The sequence below is a fragment of the Lygodium microphyllum genome, chromosome 5 (genome assembly GCF_053477565.2).
Source record: "Lygodium microphyllum isolate KBCC chromosome 5, Lygodium_microphyllum_v1.1.10, whole genome shotgun sequence".
Classification (NCBI taxonomy): Eukaryota; Viridiplantae; Streptophyta; class Polypodiopsida; order Schizaeales; family Lygodiaceae; genus Lygodium; species Lygodium microphyllum.
Genome location: NC_141139.1, coordinates 19,035,487 through 19,056,409, shown reverse-complemented (window position 1 = coordinate 19,056,409; position 20,923 = coordinate 19,035,487). Strand labels below are relative to the sequence as shown.

The following is a 20,923-nucleotide window of genomic DNA, read 5'->3' as shown; positions in this document are numbered from 1 at the left end:
AGGAGAAAGCACAAGAACATAGGGACATTGCAAAGAGAGAACTCAAAGATATGCTCAGGAAGTGGAATCCATATATCAAACATGAGCCGGTCGCCTACAACAGTGAGTCACTAGCTATGTGACACTAGCATTGGAAACCTCTCTCCACCAAGGCCTACTGTGGAAGGCTGCAAGTGAATGAATGAATGAATGTGGAGGAGGAAGCCCACAATAAATAGACAAAAAATAATGCCGAAAATGCATCAAGTTGACCAACATCATGATGGCCTAAAAGTAATATCAGTAGCCAAAAAATGCTAAAACCCACAAAAATAGGCACCAAAGAAATGCCTTAAAATAATCTCTTGTGCCTAGCCCACAAATAAACATCCATAGACTCACTCATGAGCTGATTACCTTGCTAATATACCATTGGGAAACCTATATGCAACCTTTGTCCAATGCCTTGGCCTCTTTGGGGTGGCCTTTTGGGCTCCTGAGGGAAGATGACCATCGTCTCTATAGTCTCAGATACACCCATCAACTGATGCCCTAGCTGCTTTGGGGTGGGACCTCTTGAAGCAAATAGGGGCGAGCTTTGCTTGGCAGTCCCTCTTGGTTCCCATTTTGGGCCTAAGAGGGGGTGTTGAGTTGAAAAAGTGCATTACATATTAAACTTTCCTTAGCTCATTAAACAGCCCCAAAACTTAAATGAATACTTCAATGTTCCATAAGCAAACCTACATACTTTCGGTTGGTTCCCACTCCAATTGTTGTTGCTATTCTTCAGACTACTATGTTTGCTGTCCGGAGCAGGCCAACCTGTTGTCGCACCAGCCCTTGGAGGTCTTCTACTTCTACATTCGGCTTCTTCTACTGCCACCCAGCCTGCTGGTCACCTGAGCAGCCTGTCATCATCATCGAACCAGGCTGCGTTCACAGTTTCTGGCCACTTATCAGCTTCACCCAGCTATTGCCTACTTTTAATGACTCTAATCGGGCTGCCCTGGCTTCCACATCATCAGTCCAGCTGCCAATTGCTGCGTTTTCAGTATACCAGCACTTTTCAGCATCAACCTGATCTGCAGCTTTTCATCTATAGGAGGTCGCTTTTGCATTTTCAGCACTTTTCTTCATCTGTCTCTGATCTAGCTGGTGGTTACTACACAAGATCCGTCTCCAGAGGATACCATACACTGACACCTCCCTTAGCACAATCCCATGAGAATTATCAGTTGTTGGACTGAGCTGCCTTTAAGCATTGGGTACATACATCTATATGCATTCAACATTCATTCAATTTCATTGGGTTCTCTTCTGCTCTATTTTGCATTTTTGTGTTTTTGTTTGCGTTACTATGTTTTCATTGTGGTATGTGCTTTCTCAACGCAAACCCTAGCATATCTTCATAGCCAGCATCTAGAGTCAACAGCCTTCTGCACCTACACTCTGCTTCCCAGAGCCTTCCAACAGCTTCCTTCATCATCAGCATTACCCACACAATCATGACTTCCATGAATGGGTAAACCAGCAGCCAACCACCATCTCCTTCAATCATCAACAACAATGAATAGGAACTTGTTCAATCACCCCACATTATCATCATAATCTGCACTTGGCATCCCGAAATGACATAGCATCCATTATAGTGGAGTGGATGGCCCCAACACATTGATTGTTTGGCAAAAGCTACAGCCATCTCTGGCTGAGCGGGTTGATGTTCTTCTAACACTAAAGCACAAGCTTTCTCCCTTGTAGGACAAGCATGTTGAAAAGGTCTTCACAAGAGGTTCATTCACCTAGTGGGACTCATCTATGCCCGTGGCCACAATGGAGGGTGTGCACTGCAATTGGATGGAGTCTTCTTGCTTGTGTTAGGGATCATGACACACCATTGCAGCATCACGAGCTCTTCAGGTTAAACTAGATAAGGGGCCAACTAGAGACTCTAGATGACTAGCAAGGAAAAGATACAAAGTTTTAGGGACTGTAGAGCGGAAGCAAGAGCTTGGGAAGCCTTCCTCTTCACAACGGGCAGTGGAGACCTATGGAGAGACTTGACCTGACACAAGGGGGAGGGTTCCCTCGAGCTATTGTGGGGCTATAGCTTGATGGGCAGCAAGCAGCCTGTCAGAGTGCCTTGACTGGTTCTATGCCAGGGATGTGGCTGTTCTCAGGATGGGAAGCATAGTGGCTGTGTGCCACCCTTTCATGCCATGCTCTCATTTCTCTTGCTCTTGATGTCCAAGTGCATACGGTGTGTGAGTTGTGGGCACGAGATTGGGCCCAGGTCGCAAGACATGAACCATTGAGGAGTCCATCAAGGTCTATCACGATGAAGCCCTAAGAGAAACACAGTAGTGTTGGGAGGAGGAGGGAGTGATTGGGCCTCCATCCAACGAAGGCTGTAGTTCCCAAAGACCAAAGCTTCCAAACACGGGAGCTTAAAGTGAGATCAGGCCTCACCAACATAGGAGACACGAGGATGGGATTCTCCTCCTAGGCCTATCCAGCTTTCTAGCTCCAAAAGGGATACCATGTGCAGGGAGTCCTTCACAGTCTCCAGGCTAGGGCCCTAAAGATCCAAATCCACAGCTCAAAGGACCATTCTGGGAGAGTGCAGATGTGCCTCAAGAAGGTTATGGGGAAATAAAGGAAAAAGATAATATGATGCTCTCTTCATGAGGGTAACTGTGGCTTGGGCATATCCATAAGTGACAGAAACTCAAAGTTCTGTAGATCCTATCAAGATAAACTGAAAAACTACACATTGATTTTTTTTCAATATAAATCTTGGTAAATGGGAAATTAACTGCATGAAGATCAGGACACTTTGCTGTCCTGTCCAAGGACAAAACCACAATTAAATTAATCAAAGCTGAAAACTCAAAGCAAAGCTGTAAACAAATATTAAGACAGGAACCCACGAAAGCACTCTTCGAATCTTTAACTTGGCATTGGTTATGACCTACAGTCAGCAAAAGTTCAGGTGGCTGTTAGTTGTACTGCTGCACTAGCTGGCTTGATTTTCCACCCTAAAACATTACCTTTCACCTCAACGCAGCTGGGGATTACTTAATTTCATTTAACTGAGCAGCCATCATTTATGTTACAAATTTGGCTAAAGAACCCGACCTAATTGTCAAATCCATGCACAGAGGCTGATTGAAACAGAGTTCGAATTTCAGAGATGGAAATGAACGTATGTCAGCGAGTGAAATAAACGATGTTTTAGTGAGCTTCTGAGAAATCAAAACCTGATCCATACATCCATACACTACCTCAAAAGAAGCAGGAAGAGACGGGGCGGTGGCCGGCAGGGTGACCTTGGTATCAAAGAGCAGGATCTGATTGTATGCGATGCGGTGAGGAAGCAAGAGATGGACCGTATCGAATGCGAGAGAGAGAGAGAGAGAGAGAGAGAGATGCCTACGATCTTGTAGGAAAGACTTCTTCTTGTGTCGGGTCTTTGCAATAATGAGCTTGAAAACGCTTGTACGCGCGTGGCGGAAATGAAGATGAAGATTGAAAATGATTCACGAGCGCAGGACGTGCAGCAGCAAGCCCAGATGTTGACTTGTGGGTCAGTCAACCACCCGCGCGGGTCCCACCGCTCGTCCAAAGATTTCGAACGTGGGGCCCGCCATGGTTCTAACGTAACTTGTATGGTAGCAAAGCCTGCAGCTTCAACCACCCGAAGCGCTCCAGTAAAAGCTCGATTTCCCTGTGAAGAAATCGGATGTGTATGGTTATGTTGAAGGGCAATTTCATAACTACCCTTCTTGTGAAGGATAAACCCCCTTTTGAAAGGTACTCCAACTTTTAAATCCTATAATGTGATTGTATTGAAATAGGGAGTACATACATCAGCGTCACTCAACTTAGCATTTCAACTAATTTTCTTTAATGCTTTGGAAAACACCCTATACATGGAGCCTTTCTTTCCTATACCCTTAAAAACTATCAAAACCTCCTCTTTATTGGCTTCAAGATTGAGAGGAGTGGAACCTAGACCACCTACCAAAAACAATAGCATTCCTGTGTTTCCATAAGTTTGTGATTACCAAGGCCCTTTCAATATTTTCAAAGAAGCTTTGTTAAGAAGACGATCGACACTGAAGAGGATGTCCTCTTCGCCCTTGCATGGAAGCCTAATGCCTCAATCCACTATTCTTTGTAACCCCCCCCCCCCCCCCGCTCTGAACTTGAAGGATAATGCAACCTTCAAATTCAAGCCCTCCCTCCAAGCACACCAAAATCGAAACACATTCTCAAGCAGTGGTTACCTCAAGTCTCAAGATGCAGAATACTGCCACATGCACTTGGAGTGCATAGGTCAATCAACGTGCACAAAGGACTATCATTATTCTAATTTCTCAATCTCAAGTAGGTATACCTATGTGGACCTCGTTTTGCCACCTATCGTCAACTTCAGTTGGTCATCAAAATTGGAGTACCCCGTACTCTATTGATTAGTGTTTGACCATGATGAGACAAAGTCTATGTCAATTGGGTTGTACATGCACTGTAGAACTTGATTGCCACCATTACCTATGCATGTAAAAATTATATTTGTGTGGAATAGCTCTTGCTAAACTTTCTTGAAATCTATCTAGTAATGTTAGAGATCCTTCGTGCACAAGTAAATCAACCTACATATTGGAAGGAGCAAACTTAGCAAGGCTAGTCCACCTACAAGCAAAAGATGTGGTAGAACCTACCCACATGCAAGCACCAAGAGAAGTGACAACCAAATAAAGGAGTAAAAAGACAAGCTCCACATCAACTTCACTTGCACAAGTTTATTGAGCACTCTATCAACTCGCCCAAGTCAGGTGTTCAGTATAGAATGATTGTGGTGGTAATACTAAGTGGTGTATTTTCTATTTCCAACTAATTAAACTTTATCAGGCAATGGAAGTTGAGTGAGAACTACGAAAAAATGAAATAATTTAGAAAAGTGATTTTGATGTCCATCAAGGCAATTAAAAGATTAAAAGATGAAAGGGACAATGCCATCGTATATTGAGATCTTTGATACAATTTACTTCAATTGTGCCTAATGGTGGATTGTGCCTCCCATGAAGTTACATTTCCTGGATGATCTAGAATTTGAGAATCTTAAACTCTTTTGTTTTGTCTTCACTACCTAGGGCCAAAAAGGTAGTCTCTATGTATTGCAAGTTGGTTAATTTCGGTTTTTATTACATGTATGATTGTCATCATGTAATGTAGGAATTTAAGGCTTGCTAGGGATTAGATTAGGTTTACCTATAAATAGGGGAGCAGCCATTAAATTTGGGATCATGCTATTTTGGAACAAGAAGTTTGGTTTGTTTCTTCCCTTGTAACCATTTCATTTCATAGTTAATGACAGTTCTAGCTATGGTTTCTTGCCAATTTCTTGTCCATTTCTTGTCAATTTCATGTTCATAGGCTAGAATTAGGCTAAATCGGTTTAGGTTAAGAATCCTTTATTACATTGGTATCAGAGTTTTATGTCTTTGATCCTTGGTTACATCAATTTTCATGGTTATGATCTTGCTGGGGAGGTCTTAATCATGGAGGAACTGGTTACATCAAGACTTGGTTGATCTGTCACTATGGAAGTATGTGTCTAGTTATCTGGGGGTGACTTACATAGAACCATGGTTAGATCTGAAGTAATTGTCACAAACTGTGGTCAAGAAGATGGTTCTTGGCATGCAAGATGGAGGATCTTGGCAATATCCAGTGGATAATGGCGGTTTCCAGCTACATTTAGCAAGTCGTGGCTCATTCCTGGCTCAAAAATGATGGAAGGACAAAATGAGGATAACCAGGGTTGGAGGTAAGTTTGGTTGTGGTTACTTTTGAGAGGGAAGGGTTTCTTTTTTGAAAGAGTCTTTCTCTCTCCTGTTTCAAGTTCCTTTCAAGCTCTCATTGAAGCTATGGCCCAAGAAATCATCTTCTATCCCACTCCAATGGCCTCAATGGCTTCAAAAGCATCATCTCCTTGACTCTTGAGCTCTTAAGCTATCCATAGAGTATAGCCATACCTTGCTTCAATCTTGTGATCTCACGCAATACATGAGGCTGGATTTGCGCAGACTGCGCCTGCTGAACACACTCGCCTATTAGCTCATCAAATTCGTGGTCACAAGCTATGTAGAGCTTGGATATGGAGGCTACAAGCTTATTATCAAGCTATATACCATCTTGGCAAGACAAGGCGCATCCAGTCATACCTTTTGAGCTGATTTATGAGGCATTCTTGTTATAAGAGGATCGGCCTCTATCAACCCTCTTCTCTGCTCCAGAAGCAGAAGCAGATGCAGACGGAGAAGGAAGGAGGAAGAAGAAGAAGTATTTCTGTCATGGCTTCCCTCTCGACTGTTGTGGCTCGTCACGGAGCTCCTTCGTTCACTCCACGGGCTTCTCTGTGAATCAATGGCTCCAAGGGTGCTAATTTCTATCATGGCTTCTCTCTCTACTGTTGTGGCTCGTCATGGAGCTCCTTTGTTCACTCCACGGGCTTCTCTGCGAATCAGCGGCTCCAAGCGTGCTTCTTTTGTGAGACTGGCTATCTCAATCAGCCCTTTGTATTCAAGGAGGTTGCAGATCTCTTGTGAGGCTGGTGCTCCACCCACCAAACCTGAGACTATGCAGAAAGTTATCGAAATTGTGACCAAAAAATTGGTAGTCACTCCTGGCACAGTTCAGTCTCACTCTAAATTTCAAGAGCTAGGTGTTGATTCTCTTGATCAGGTGGAGATTGTTGTGGCTCTTGAAGAGGCCTTCAATATCACTGTGGATGAGGATGGTGCAGAGGCCATATTGACAGTGCAAGATGCTACAGATTTGATTGAGAAAGTTTCAAAGAAAGACTAAATACAGCCTATTGGAAGGAAAATTGAAGTAGTATAGCAATTAGAGCTGATTAGGCTAAAGTCCACTTTTCTAGACCTTTCCTCATTACAAGTTTTCTTCTATTAACAGTAGGGTGAGGGCACCATCTTTGTTTGCCTTTAATTGTTGCTGAGATTGTAAGGAGGCCTTGGAAGGGGGTTCCATTTTTTTTTAGCCAATATACCATCTATGGCAAATATTTCATCATCTTGAGCTCTTCTCTTCTTCATGAAAGCCCTATTTCTTGACAGTTTATTACAATAGCAAGTAAATCTCAGATTTCTTCTTCAAAATCATGGGGTTTTTCATCTATTCCACTCCTTGAGGTCTCTACTTATACCCTATGACCGACATTGAAGGACCTTTGAGCTTGAAGCTTTGTTTGAGCATGGCTATGGAGGTTTCAAACCCTAGGATTGATAGTTTTGGACAGCACTAAAATTTTTCAAAAACTTTAAAGAATTTCATGGGGCTTTTTCTCTTCAACACTTCCTGAAGGTTCTTAGCATCAGCAACCAACAACATTTGAAGGTTCTTCCCCAACATTGAAGAGATTGAACCATTTCTTGAAGGCTCAGCAATGATCTATTTGAAGAATCTTGTGCCACTTGACTCCTCTTCATCAACCTACTGCCTATGGAAGACCGATGGAGCATTCTCAAGGGTATGATACTTAAGTAAATGCCTCCTCCTGGAATTATCATTGGAAGGATTATTTTACTTATTTTCAAGCTGAAATTGAAGTTCTTTAAGCTTCAATAGTCTACAAGAAGTCTCTTATAGTTACCTACTTCTTCTTCAACCATTAAGCTTTCTGGGTCAGTTGGGGATGCAATCTTGTAATGCCATATTCATGGAATGGTATAATTCTCTTGGCAATGCATTTTATGCTTGAAGAGAATTAGTTCTTGCATTGTTATGTGTCATTCCAACAAGTATTTGGTTGTTTGATCAATGAACATCTATGGAGAAATGGTTCAATGTTATGGATGCAACATGGTAATGAAGTATGGCAGCAAGATGTATTCTCCCTTGGACAAATGGAATGCAGGGATGAGTATGCAATGAATGTACAATGCAATCTACTTCAGCCCTACACTTGGAAGAGTTAGTACTTTGATGTATGCGGTGGTATGAACAGGGCATACATGTTCATTGGAATTCCTATGGGCAAAAGAGTCTTTCTCTTTCAGTGAATTTCGATTTGGATTTTTAATTGACCATTTCTTGGGTTATTTGACTTGAATTCAATTGGATTCTTGCATCCTTGAATCCTTGGCAGTAAGGATTTTCATCAACATCAAACTCTTGATTTACATTGATTGACTACAATGCTTCATTGCCATTGCAACCTCATATGCATTGGAGTTTGGAACATTTCTCTCATTGGTTTGTCTCAATGAACATTGATTGACTCATGAACATTTGTATACTCTCAATGTATCATGGAATACCATATGAAGATCATGATGTAATGCTTTGGGTTGGCAGTGAGTTATGCCTACAGCTTTGCAAAGGACGGTGTGTTGGTACTTATGCATTTAATGCAGGTCATTTGATGTCTAAATGACCCTATCAAATGCCTATTATGCCGATCTAAGCTTTGGAGTTGGTATGAAGTTAATTTTTGGTCAAAACAATACATAAATAGGGTAAAACAAGGTGTTGTCTACTGTGGACAGGATTAAAGAATCATTTCTAGAATGGGGTATTGGTATACCAAAATTAAAACTAGGATTCCTTATTGAAGCTAGACATCGTGGGCTTTGATTAGAGCTATTAAACATTCGGATCCATATTACTCAAGTTATGGTCAAAACAATGCATAGGGGTAACCGGGATAGCATGGTTACAATGGATAGTTTGGTCAAAGATGTCAGGGAAATGAAGATAAAAGTTGAAGAGCTTGTGTCTCTTGTTGATAGGTGCATGGAACAAGCGCCTAGAGTTTAGCAAAATTTTTATGCATATGGTATTTCTCATGAAAAAGAGAATGGCACTGATGTATATGGGAGTGTTTCCTATGATACTTCAATCTATGGATATGATGGCTGTGGACCTTATGTTCTTCTTCTTCAAATGGACAGAGTTTTATGAGTTCTTTTGGACATTATGGATGTCATGTTTCATGCCAAGATGGTCAAAGTCATCCACTTCCAAATGGATTTGAGCATCAACAAAATGGTTATGTCTATGATAGATTTGTTCATGAGAACCATGTGTGCAGTCCTCCTTGTCAATTCAATGGTTATTGTGGTTCTTTTGAGAATAGACATGATGCTTATATGGACTCTTATGCTTATGATCATCAATATGATGCATATGAGCAGCAAGAAGGTTATTTTGGTGGATATGCTTCTTCTTTGGAATCTCATCCAAATGACGTTGGGCAACACACTTGTAGCCATACCTATGAGAATTCCTATGCTTATGGGCAGCATAGCAATGTCAAATGCAGTTGTCATGAGTGCTTTCAAGAGCAATCTTATGGGAATGAGCATCATACATCTTATTTCTGGCCACATTTAGTTGAGCATGGACAGCATGAACCAAGTAATGCAGGAAATCATTATGATCAGCCTATGGTAACTAATGCAAGATTGTATACCATGCAAACTGAAGGAGGTTACAACATAGATGAAAACGAGGAAGCTAATGAAGAAGACAGCACTCAAGAAGAGGATGACAATGAAGAATATGTGGAAGAGGACCAAGCTAAAGAACAAGAAGAGCAGGAGCAGGAATTTCAGCATGAAGATAGCCAAGAAGATGAAGATCAAAGTGAAGAAGAGTGTGTAATAGACAATGAAGAGCATGAGGATGCAAAGATATGTGATGATGGCTTACAAAAAGAGTTATTTGCAGAAATGGATGAGAATATATACTCATATGATGATGATCTACTTGAGGATACTTATGATGATAAGATACATCAGCCTATAGTTGATCATGCTCTTTTTGATTCTCATGTATATGATCAGGGTGTTGACATGTCATATGATTCGGATGGCTCATTTCCCTATGATCCCGGTATTCATGGTGGTAATCATGAATTCTTGGGTGGTTTCCCATTTGACCCGGGAGGTATAGATGATATGCATGATTCTTAGACACGTACCCATGATTGTGACTATTATTTTGAGGGATTTCCTTTTGATCCCGGGGGTACTTGATATCTTTATTGGGAGTTTTGCCTATAAGGTAGTAACTCATAAATGGGTGTTGCAGTTTTAATTATTTTCCTATGGTTACTATATATGGAAAAGTGCATTCCAAAGACAGGGCAGTTTGCAGTCCAAAATTTCTGTTATAAAATAAATTGACTTATCTCAGTCAATTTGCAAGCTTTATGATTGGGGAAGGTAGTATATGATGTCTACTTCATTATGACATCTCATATGCTAAAAACTGACATATTTCAAAAGTTATGACCATTCTCCTACATCAGCCCTGTTTGGATAGTTTTTAGCAATTTACAGCCATCACCTTCACTGTAATTCTTTCTATATTTCCAAGCTTTGAGGACAAAGCTTTTTCGGGAAGGGATGGTTTGTAATGTAGGAATTTTAATGCTTGCTAGGGATTAGATTAGGGTTACCTATAAATAGGGGAGCAGCCATTAAATTTGGGATCATGCTATTTTGGAACAAGAAGTTTGGTTTGTTTCTTCCCTTGTAACCATTTCATTTCATAGTTAATGACAGTTCTAGCTATGGTTTCTTGCCAATTTCTTGCCCATTTCTTGTCAATTTCATGTTCATAGGCTAGAATTAGGCTAAATCAGTTTAGGTTAAGAATCCTTTATTATACATCATTATGTTTGGGAGGTGTGATTCTCATTAGCCATGGGTATCCACGGCCAGTGCCTTGATCGAGCAACTTTTTATAGCTCACAATAAGACCTTGATTGCAAACACATAGTGGAAAAGTGCTAAATGAAGGTTTTGAATGTAATAGATTGGAAGTGTGATATAACTTGTATGTAATGTAAGTAGATGGTATATGTGTCTACAAAAAATAAACATTATGATATGATGGGAAGACAACTTATGCAAATGATTGATAAGTGGAGATACACCAAATGGGTGGTCTAAGGTAGGCTAGGATCAGGAGTGTTTCAAGTGACTAGCCAATACCACTAGTGGTGAGCAAACACATCTCTTAGAACATAATGGTTCCTAGGGATGATATTAGTGGCCCATATTCATCAATTGACCAAAAAGGTAAAATCTCTAACTGGTGTTTGAAAGTTGAGTAGGCCCACTTATAATATTGAGATTTGATATTTGCCCATATAATGAGATTATACAGGTTCTTTCATCATTCATGTGAAAGGAAAATAGAAGAAATTACTTTCAATTCTCCTTAAAAGTTATTATTTTTACAATATGTGCAAAAAAATTGGCCACATGATTATCTTGCAATCGAGGTTTTTAAATTATGGCTAGCAAACCATATATGAGTAAAAACATTTTGATATTTTACAAAGATGACCACGTCAAACACTATTACAAATGTAGCTATATTGATAAAAAGAGGAGCTATGGTTTGGTGGATATTCTAGTACCATGTTTCAAAGAGAGTGAGAATTCAAACTCTACACAATAATGAGATACATGGTTGGGATTTGTGGAGATAATATCAATTATTTATAGAAGAGAGCTTCAAACACTACATAAAAGGACAAATAGGGTACTAAAAGTGGGTTACTTAAAAAGTACATGCTTTGAATGTTTTGAAATGGAGATCTTTTAAAAAAATTAAGTTTATAGTGTAGTCAACAAGGGCAACATGGTAAAAAAAATGAAGTGCAAAACTTAACAAGTAGCCAAGAGGTTGGCTCTGTCTGCGTACCATGGGGTAACAGTTTCGACTAGAAACATGGAAGCATCAGGGAGGTCTGGATCATCCTGTTCTTCTTCTTCATCGCTCTGAGGGATCCACGAAAGATGATCAGCCAGGATATCAGAGCGACCAGGGTTTGGTAACCACTTCAAAGTCAAACTCTTGAAACAGAAGGAGCCATCTCATCATTCTTCCCTTCACATTGGCCTTGTTCATCAGGAAGGACAGAGCTTCATGGTCCATGTAGAATTTGAAGTGCATCGACAACAGATAGTTTCAGAACTTCTCCAAGGAAAACACCATTGCCAAGCACTCAAGCTCCATCACTATGTAGTTTCTCTCTCTGCCGGTTACTTTTCAGCTTGCAAAATAAATAGGTTGATCAAACTTTGAGGGGCCCTTTTGGCATAAGACTGCACCTAGGCCTTCAACTGATGCATCAATGTGCACATGGAACTCCTTTGTCCAATCAGGAGGCTTCAGGATGGGTGATTCAATCAAACACTGCTTCAGAGTGTTGAACACCTCGTCATAATCATTGGTCCATATAAACTCTGCATCTTCTCTGAGGAGTTTATGCAAAGGGGTTGCCTTTGTTGCAAAGTGTGCAATGAATCTTCTGTAATGGCCCATATGGCCAAGAAACCCCCTCAATTTTTTGAGGTTGGTTGGTGCTATTAAGGTAGCAATCTTCTCAATCTTGCCAGGATCTGTTGCTATCCCTTGTGTAGAGACAATGTGGCCCAAAAGAAATCCTGACGAGATACCAAAGATAGATTTTTCGGGGTTGAGATGCTAAGGATATGGATCCAAGGATGGCTAGACCAAGCCAGTAATGTGTTGCTCATAGCATTTGTGTTGCTAAAAAGACTAGAATGTGGAGTTGGAGTAGTGCTAAAGCAATTATCATAGAGATATAAGTTCATGATATATGTGTCCCTCAATGCACATTTAGGGAATGTGAGACATTTGCCTTTCAACTATAAATCATCATTGACTATTCCTTTTGATTTTAGCAAGCTTTTGTTCATGTCCATCCAACCTCTATTCATGTACTTGCAACTAAGTCTGTACCGCATTGTATATGCACATACAGTGTCACCACACATTGCAATATTCCTACATGCAATCAAGTCTAGAAAGCATACATGTAGATAAGAAGAGCCATGTGTCTAGTGCCAAGATAGAGAAAAATTGACCACAAATAGGCCATTTTGTAATCTTGAAATCATAGTGATAGCATAAAGTTCAACTTGTTGGCAAATTATTTGGGCTTTGATAGCTTGTCATTAGTATTTTACACAAGCAATGCATGCATATTTAGAAACAACTCTAGTCAACATACTAAAGTGTGTGATAAATTACCTCTCAAGTTGAGGACTTTGTCATCAATGTGCAACATTTTTTTCAAGGGAGCCACTTTTTAAAAAACACATTGTTGATGATGTTACTCAATAAAGCATGGTGCACGTATAGGAGATGTACAGGTGTTTGTATAAGTGTGACTATCAACAACTTACTCAAAGAAACGAAGAAGAATTTGAGAGCCTTTCAAGAGGGACGAGAAATGGAACACCATTTGGCCAACGAGAATCGACACATTCGCAATAGCCAAAAGACTACAAAGATCTTACATTGAGAGGCAAGAAATGTACTAACATTTGTCAAGGAAGTTATACAAAAGAATAGACAAGAGTTAAAGAGAATTCTAAGACGTGACAAATGTGGAGTGGTAGACACATTTATGGATATGTGTTTGACCTCATTCAAAAATTGCTCCTTGACATCAACTTGAAGGCAGTGTTCGGCTAACCACCAATCTACTTATAGACTTAAAGGGAATTAAACAATGTAATGTTGGATGATAAGGCTCAAGCCTTTGAGCTTTGCCTTGAAGAGAATGGAAGGACTTAGTTTACCAATCTTGACTCGATTGAGAATGTGGCTTCTTCCAACACCAAAGATTTGTTCATCAAGTGGTTCTTGATAAAAACCATGTAACGACTATCTGAAGCATGTTCAAAAGGATACCCATGCTAGAAAGGTCAACCCAAGGCCATCTCAAGATAAAGAGTTGAATGGTTAGAAATTCTAGCCTAGATAGGGTCAATCTAGGCTGAGTGTTTGATGAAGTAATACAAGGCAATGATCTCCGTAAGGAACAGAGTAAGAACATACTACACCAACTGTCTAAAATTAGCACATAGTGCAAAAGAGGTGAAGAAAAGGAGTCTACCTTCACCCAAGAGTAGACATCAAGCACGAGATGGCTAAGCTCCCTGAAATCCTTAGACCAAGGCCTACATATTAGCCCAATGTACATTGTGCTTATTGTGGGGACAACCTTTTGCCAATTGAATGCCACGAACCTCAAAATATAAGAGTATGTACCAACCACATTAGATATGGTCATGTGGCATTAGTTGTAGAGCCCTAAGAAATAACCTTACAATGCATGCCCTACAATAGAGGAGGCTACCACAGAAGAGGAGCTTGCTTGGCATTCCAAATGTCACAGGATTAGAGACATGTAGCTCTTAACATAGAGATAAACTCTTCCAAATTCTTTAGATCACTAGGACCCTATGTCACTCACCCACCTAGTGATGTCTTTACCTATTATGTTGAAAAGCCTTTAAACAAGGACAAAAATATAGCCATTATGGAAAAACAAATAATGCCTATCATGACCCTTAGAGGTGGAAGTTGTAGAGTTATGGAACATTCTCAAAAAGAAATAGCTTTTTGGGTTTCTCCAAAGAAGAGATCTAAAGGGAAGGACTTGAGCAAGGTTAAGAGTGATACTATTCAATTTCTTGCCTCAATAGTACCTAATGCAAGGAGTGGCACCAAACCTCCTCCATAAATATATGAAAGGCCTCTTCCATCAAAGTACTTAATGCATGAAATGGCACCTCTTACGTCAACATATGGAAAGCCTACTAATGTAGAAGATTGCCCCAATCTAAAGCATAAGCTTGAAGTTGTCAACAAGTAAAAGAATGGGGCATTGAATCTCAAGGTGAATTCTACCCACCATTAACTGAGGAGATGGTGAACATTGTGTCTCGGCTAGTAGATAGAACCCCCCCCCCCCTTAAACATCATTAGAGTTGAAACACTTGAAGTACTAGATCCAATCCCTTGAGATCAAGAAGAGCCTTACAATGTTCCTAGATGTCAGTCTTCATTCCATAGGCAATGCAAGAACAATCGGTTCAAGGATGTAGATGCAAGTCTCATTTTTGAGATGGCCTCAACAAGTGTTCAAGCGCCATTGAGATTGTTTTTCAAAGGAAAATAAACCATCTGGAAATATTTGAAGGCTTGTATAGAAGGAATGAACAAAGAAGCATAGAGAGAGAGAGAGAGAGAGAGAGAGAGAGAGAGAGAGAGAGAGAGAGAGAGAGAGAGAGAGAGAGAGAGAGAGAGAGAGAGAGAGAGAGAGAGAGAGAGAGAGAGAGGTACTTAAGCTTGATGGACTCTTCAATCAAACTAATAGGTCCCTAGGAGCTTTAGAAGTTAATTCATTCTAGGAAGGAGCAAAGTGACATGTAATCCTCCTAAACACTACCCTTAGTAATTCAATCCATCAAGGCCTAATACATACAAGGGCAAGACTAACTATGGATAACTTTGAAGTGCTTCAAGCACAATGAAACCTACCTAGTATTGAGAATGTGCATTTCTACCTAATATTATATATAGTTCTAAGGTGAAACCTACAAGTGTAAAGGATTGTGCCTATTAATACTACAAGTGTGCAGCTCTTGAGGCAACTCTCCATCACTTTGTTATCACAAAAGGATTCAATTGCGGCTTGCACTTAGGATGACCATGGATGAGAAATGCTAATCAAGGATAATAGATAAAGGGCAAGACTACCTATAGTTAACTTTGGAGTGCTTCAAGAACAAAGAAACCTACCTGTTGAGAATGTACATTTCTACCTAATAGTAGCTATAGTTCAAAGCCGAAGCCCATAAGTGTAGTTAAGGATTGGACCTATTAATATTGCAAATGTGTAGCTCTCGGGACAACTCTCCATCAACTTTGTTGTCACAAAGGGAGTTGGCTATAACTTGCTTTTGGGATGTTCATGGATGAGAAATGCTAATCAAGGCTTGAGGCAATAGGATAGTCCTCTTTAGAAGCCAAATGCAAGCAATGAGAGTCAAAATGGAAACGTATAAGACCTCTCCTATTGACCTAGCTCTAATATCTAAAATTGTATAGGGAAAGAAGATGATAACCTGACCTCAAATCCAATCAAGAGAGATTGTCCTTCGCCAGAAGATAGCAAGACTACATGCATATCATTGCAATCCTCAATTTATGGATGAGGAAGAGTTCAAGCTAGCTAGCTACATGTTAACGAGTGTAGAGAAGTTTGGATAGGAAATCAACTACCAAAAGTGTTCGGACTTCCTACGGACTTATGATGCCAGGAGGGATGTTGGAAAAGTGAAGACAAGACAAGGAGGAGAGATTAAGGAGATGGAAGCGAGACTTAGCTTGGACCTAATCGAATGATTCTTAGGATTGGTCCACAAGCCCAAAAGAAGGCCTAAAAGAGATGTGTACTCCATGCTGCAGATGGATAAGGACAAGGAACACACCAATGATGGCATCAACTTGGAAGATGTGACGGATAGGGAGATAAAAACGCAGGCCATAGCACATACAATAGAACAATAGTAGAGAGCATGTGTACACTATATTAGCAAGGGTGAATTAGCAAATGTTGAAAGCAAAGTACACAGTGTCCCCCTCTAACTATTGTAATTCACTTGTAACCTTGGCAAGGAGATGCCCTATTGAATTCCCATAAAGAGGTATGGTTTAGGTTAAGCCTTAGAGCAACTTATATAGAGACTTAGAGACAATGCTCCCTAGCTAGCTTGAGGCCACTAGAAAATATACTAGAGGCAAATGCCTAGAGATAGATGAAGTCCATGAATCTTGATTCTAATTTGAAAATATCATCATGACTAGCATGCACATGAAAAGGCTATTAGCTTATGTCCCTTGAGATATGGCCAACTATGATACTAAAAAGTGAGGAATAGAGTAGATACAAGTAGATTCATGGCCCTACAAAGACCCACCAACCTACCCATTTAAGGATGTATCATCAAGTTGCTCATGATTGGCTGGAGCTTGTAGAGGCCTCAGACCATGATGAAGTAGGAAGTAGCATAGTGGATGGAGTAACCTCTTCAATGTGAAAGGCAATCGAAAGGAACTATTGTGAGAAGATGAATCATCTGCTAGTAATTGTGAAAGGGATATTTGGGATATCAAGACCCATAGGGATTAAAAAAAGGGACCTACAATTTCACTTGAGATGAATGAAGAATGAAGAGCAAGAAAGGAAGGAAAAGCTTGAAGAGGGCAAGTAGTAAAATAGACCACATGATCTCCCCAAATGCCTTCCTAAGTATAAAAAGGAGATTGAGTAATTGTAATGTTGTGTTCTAAGAGGGAGTCAATGACCAATGAACTAATCAAAGGTCTAGCCAAGGTGAAGGAGGTGAATCTTGCGTAGGGTGAATCATCCAAACATGTAATCATTATAAAGGATCTTACAAAGGACAAGGAAGCATGCTTGATAGCCCTCCTCGAGGAATTATCTGAACTACCCCAATTTGAAAGGGATCCCACCTAATATTGTAACCAACATTACCCCCATTGTACTTGAAGCTAGTCCAATTAAACAAAGACCATAACACATGAACCCAAGGTACACAAGCCATATGGCATGAGTTAGACAAGAGCACACCAAGTGTATACTATCAATCGTGGTAGTCTTCAAGGAGAATGGAAAGATTAGCCCATGTTGGTGAAAGTACATAGGAACAAACTTTGAAGAAAAAAAGGTAATTGCATTTTTTCAATCAAATCAAACCCTCTTTAAGAAAAAAGAACATACAAAAAGGTTAATGCCTTGATAGACTTTTAGAGCACAATCAAGTTCAAGTCCACCTAAAGGATAGACACAATACAGCCTTTGCTAAAGAGTGGGGGGTATTTGCATATGTAGCCATGCTTTTTGGCTTAACAAACACATGAGCAACCTCCTAACAACCCATGTGCACAATCTTTGAAGATATGATAAAGGAGTTCCTCAAGGTCTTTATAGGTGATCTCTATGTTAATGCCAATCGAGAAGAGCATCTTGATAAGCTATGAAAAGTATTTGAGATATGCAAGGAATGCATACTTTCATTGTATCTACTTGTGAGCATTAGATTGGAATGCCAATGGATGGCAATCGGAGTAGTGTTGTATCAACCTAATGAGATGAACCTTGAATATATCTACTCATCGTTGCTAATTAATGCCTCAATAATACATATGAAGGTTCCCAACTTGGTCATGAATGTATGACAAATATATGACTTTTTGAAAAGGCTATGGATGAGATAGTAGATGCATTGGTCATGGATTTTATGCCCAATGAAGCTTATGCTCACCCCTAAAAGGAGGAATAAGGCTTGTTGTGTTGGTGAACTACAACCTTGGTTATCCATTAGGAAGGATTGTTTGATCCTTTCTCTATTGATTTCGAGTAAGGATAAGGCTAATGACATGAATGTGTCCATGGAACTATTGATTCAAGAGCTTGAGGTGCAACACCTTGGAAACATGATCATGTCCTTCAAGTCCCCAAAATGTACTAGGAATTTCATAAAGTGAGCATTCAAGGGACACTTGAAGCCACATGATTGGCATAACATGTTGCAGTTTTTACTATGTATAAGTCATTAGCAATGGTGTGAAGCAATGTATATATAGGTTGAAACAACTAGTGGGATGGATTTTGTACAAAGACATTGATTGAGCTTTCTCAAAATATCAAGATGGGATGCTATTAGATGCATATATTTTATAAAGGGGAAAAATCACACTAGCATACTTCACATACACACACCCCTCATTGTCCATTTGGTTAATGAAGTTGACCTTGTTGGCGTTGTGGACACAACAAGGTGAGACTCCTCAATTTGAGAATGATTATGCAAACATGATCATTGAAATGGCAAGAGAGATTAACCTCTTTATTGATCCTATGTATTAGTTTGTGGGTGAGCATAATGCAAACTTTAATTATCCTTGGACCAATAGAAACTTTTGGGCAATTGGTTTTATCACCCCCAATAGAGATTCCTCCCTTCTTTTGGGCAATATCTATCATTTTAGAAATTTAAACATGCCAAATTTCCATTGTTTTGTTGGTTCATGTTGAAACTAGAGTTTTGTAATGGTATTTTCTACATATGATTTGAAAGTGTTGGGGTAAAAGGCCCTTGGGCCTGCCCGCGTACAATAACCGCCCATATTCTTTATTCATATATATATATGAAAGTGGCTATCATAACATTATTGATAGCACCTACATTGTGTGTGCTCTTCTCTCCCGCGTCTCTTGCATCCCTTTTAACTGGTATCAGAGCAGGTCCTTTGCGAGTGCTTCTCGGCCTTCTCCGGCATCTACACGAGGTATGACAGCTTGCTTCTCACTCAATTCTTAGCCATTCTTTGACATGAACAACAGGGTTTCATGAAGAGGCAGCCATAGCTTCCATCATTGAAGCTTATTCTCTTCATCTCTTGTTTGGACTTGTCCTAGGCTTGTGTAGGCCTTCATTGGGCTCTTGTTTATCCCCTACCCACCCTGATTTGGCCCCTCAAGTACAGCAGCATGCTCACGTTTTATTTGCGCTTGTTTGCAAAAATGGCTCAAAAATCACTCTTTTTGTCATATCTCGAGCATTTGGAACCCGATTCAGGAAAGGTAAGAGTCTAAGTTGGGGTTTTGGCATGCTCTAGACGCAATGGTGATGTTGGATTTGTCAAATTTTGATGACAAAATATTCTGCAACAGATTTCAGGTCTGAGGCAGCATGTATTTGTATGCCTATGGCTTATATGATGCTTCTACTGATGTCTATTGATACCGGATCACTTCTGGATGTTATGCCTCTTATGTGAGATGCATTTGGAGCTGATTTAGCTCAGCCATTGATTGTTTTGAATAGTCCCAGATTTTTCCAAAATAGGGCAGCCACCTGTTACTTCAATTTTATGCTTACAGGCCTTAGCATTTGATGCCCGATTATGCTCGGTTGGTGCCTATACATACGGGAATGTATGCCTATGGTTTGCCTATGGATTTGAGCTTGGATTGAGCACTAATTTTCTTAGTTTACAAAGGTTATATGTTGTTGGAAACTTCAGGACTGAAGCTATTTATGCTACAGTTGGGTTATGCCTATTGGTCACGGGGTGCTCTTGGCTACTCGGTATGATGTCATGATGTATTTGGACTATGCCACATGTCTTATTTATGCTCCGGAATGCTTTTGAGTTGAGATTAGAGCTCGATTTGGGTTTGACTGTCACTTCTTTGCAACTAGCATTTCATTTATGACATGGTTTATGCCTAGGCTACCCAGTACGAGTTATGATGTCTTGGTGAATGCTTTATGCCTTGGTTGTGGATGGCAGTTGTTCGACATTCATTTGAGTATTCCCTTGAGCAGTTGGACATTGACTTAGCTTTTTCCGTTATGACCTTGGATGCTATATGGGATTTGATGCTCTGATTATGGATCTTGGCTATTACTTGGATGCACTTACAGGTATTGAGCATTGAACTTCTCCCTCGTTTTGACAGTTGCCTATTGAGCTATGATTGCTCATTTGCATTTGATATGCGGGATACTTACTAATCAATGGACTTGGATAGTGCTTGGGATTTACAGTTATGGCCGTCTTGCTTCTTTGTTATATGGTATGTATGCTATTTGGGCTGCTATTGCCCGTGTATGTCAAGGAGCAGTTGATCTTTATGGCCACCCGTGTATGCACATGGTCTGTTGCTATGTATTTTACATAGCCTCTTACCTGGATGCTTTTACACAGATATTTGGACTTTTATTGGAGCTTGATTCTTGCAAGTTTGTTTGCCACCTACCATTCTTGGCTGGGCATGTATGTCTGTACATGGTATGAGACACTGCAAAGTTATGTATACTCCTATGTTTCGGGGATGCTTATGCATTTATGGATCCGAGACATGCTTATGCTTTTATGGCTGCAAGCTACAGTGGTTGGATATGTCATGTTTTTGTCTACTAGGCTTGTCCATGTGGGAGCTTTTGCATCTGTGGTTGATGCCTTTGTGTTCTCCCCTTCTATTTTGGAT

General features: G+C 40.1%; 1 protein-coding gene and 1 pseudogene across 2 annotated transcripts in view; one reads left to right on the top strand and one right to left on the bottom strand.

Annotated features, from left to right (window-relative positions):
- Positions 1 to 3,608, bottom strand: part of LOC148035567 (GDP-mannose transporter GONST3-like) — a 41,633-nt gene extending 38,025 nt beyond the window's left edge. For both annotated transcript variants that reach the window (XR_015690842.1, XM_087677526.1), the window contains exon 1: positions 3,261 to 3,608. The gene's annotated coding sequence lies outside the window, so the exon portion shown is untranslated. The remainder of the gene's footprint in view (positions 1 to 3,260) is intronic.
- A 2,800-nt stretch (positions 3,609 to 6,408) lies between these two features.
- Positions 6,409 to 6,919, top strand: LOC148035566 (acyl carrier protein 4, chloroplastic pseudogene; annotated as a pseudogene).
- Positions 6,920 to 20,923: the final 14,004 nt, after the last annotated feature.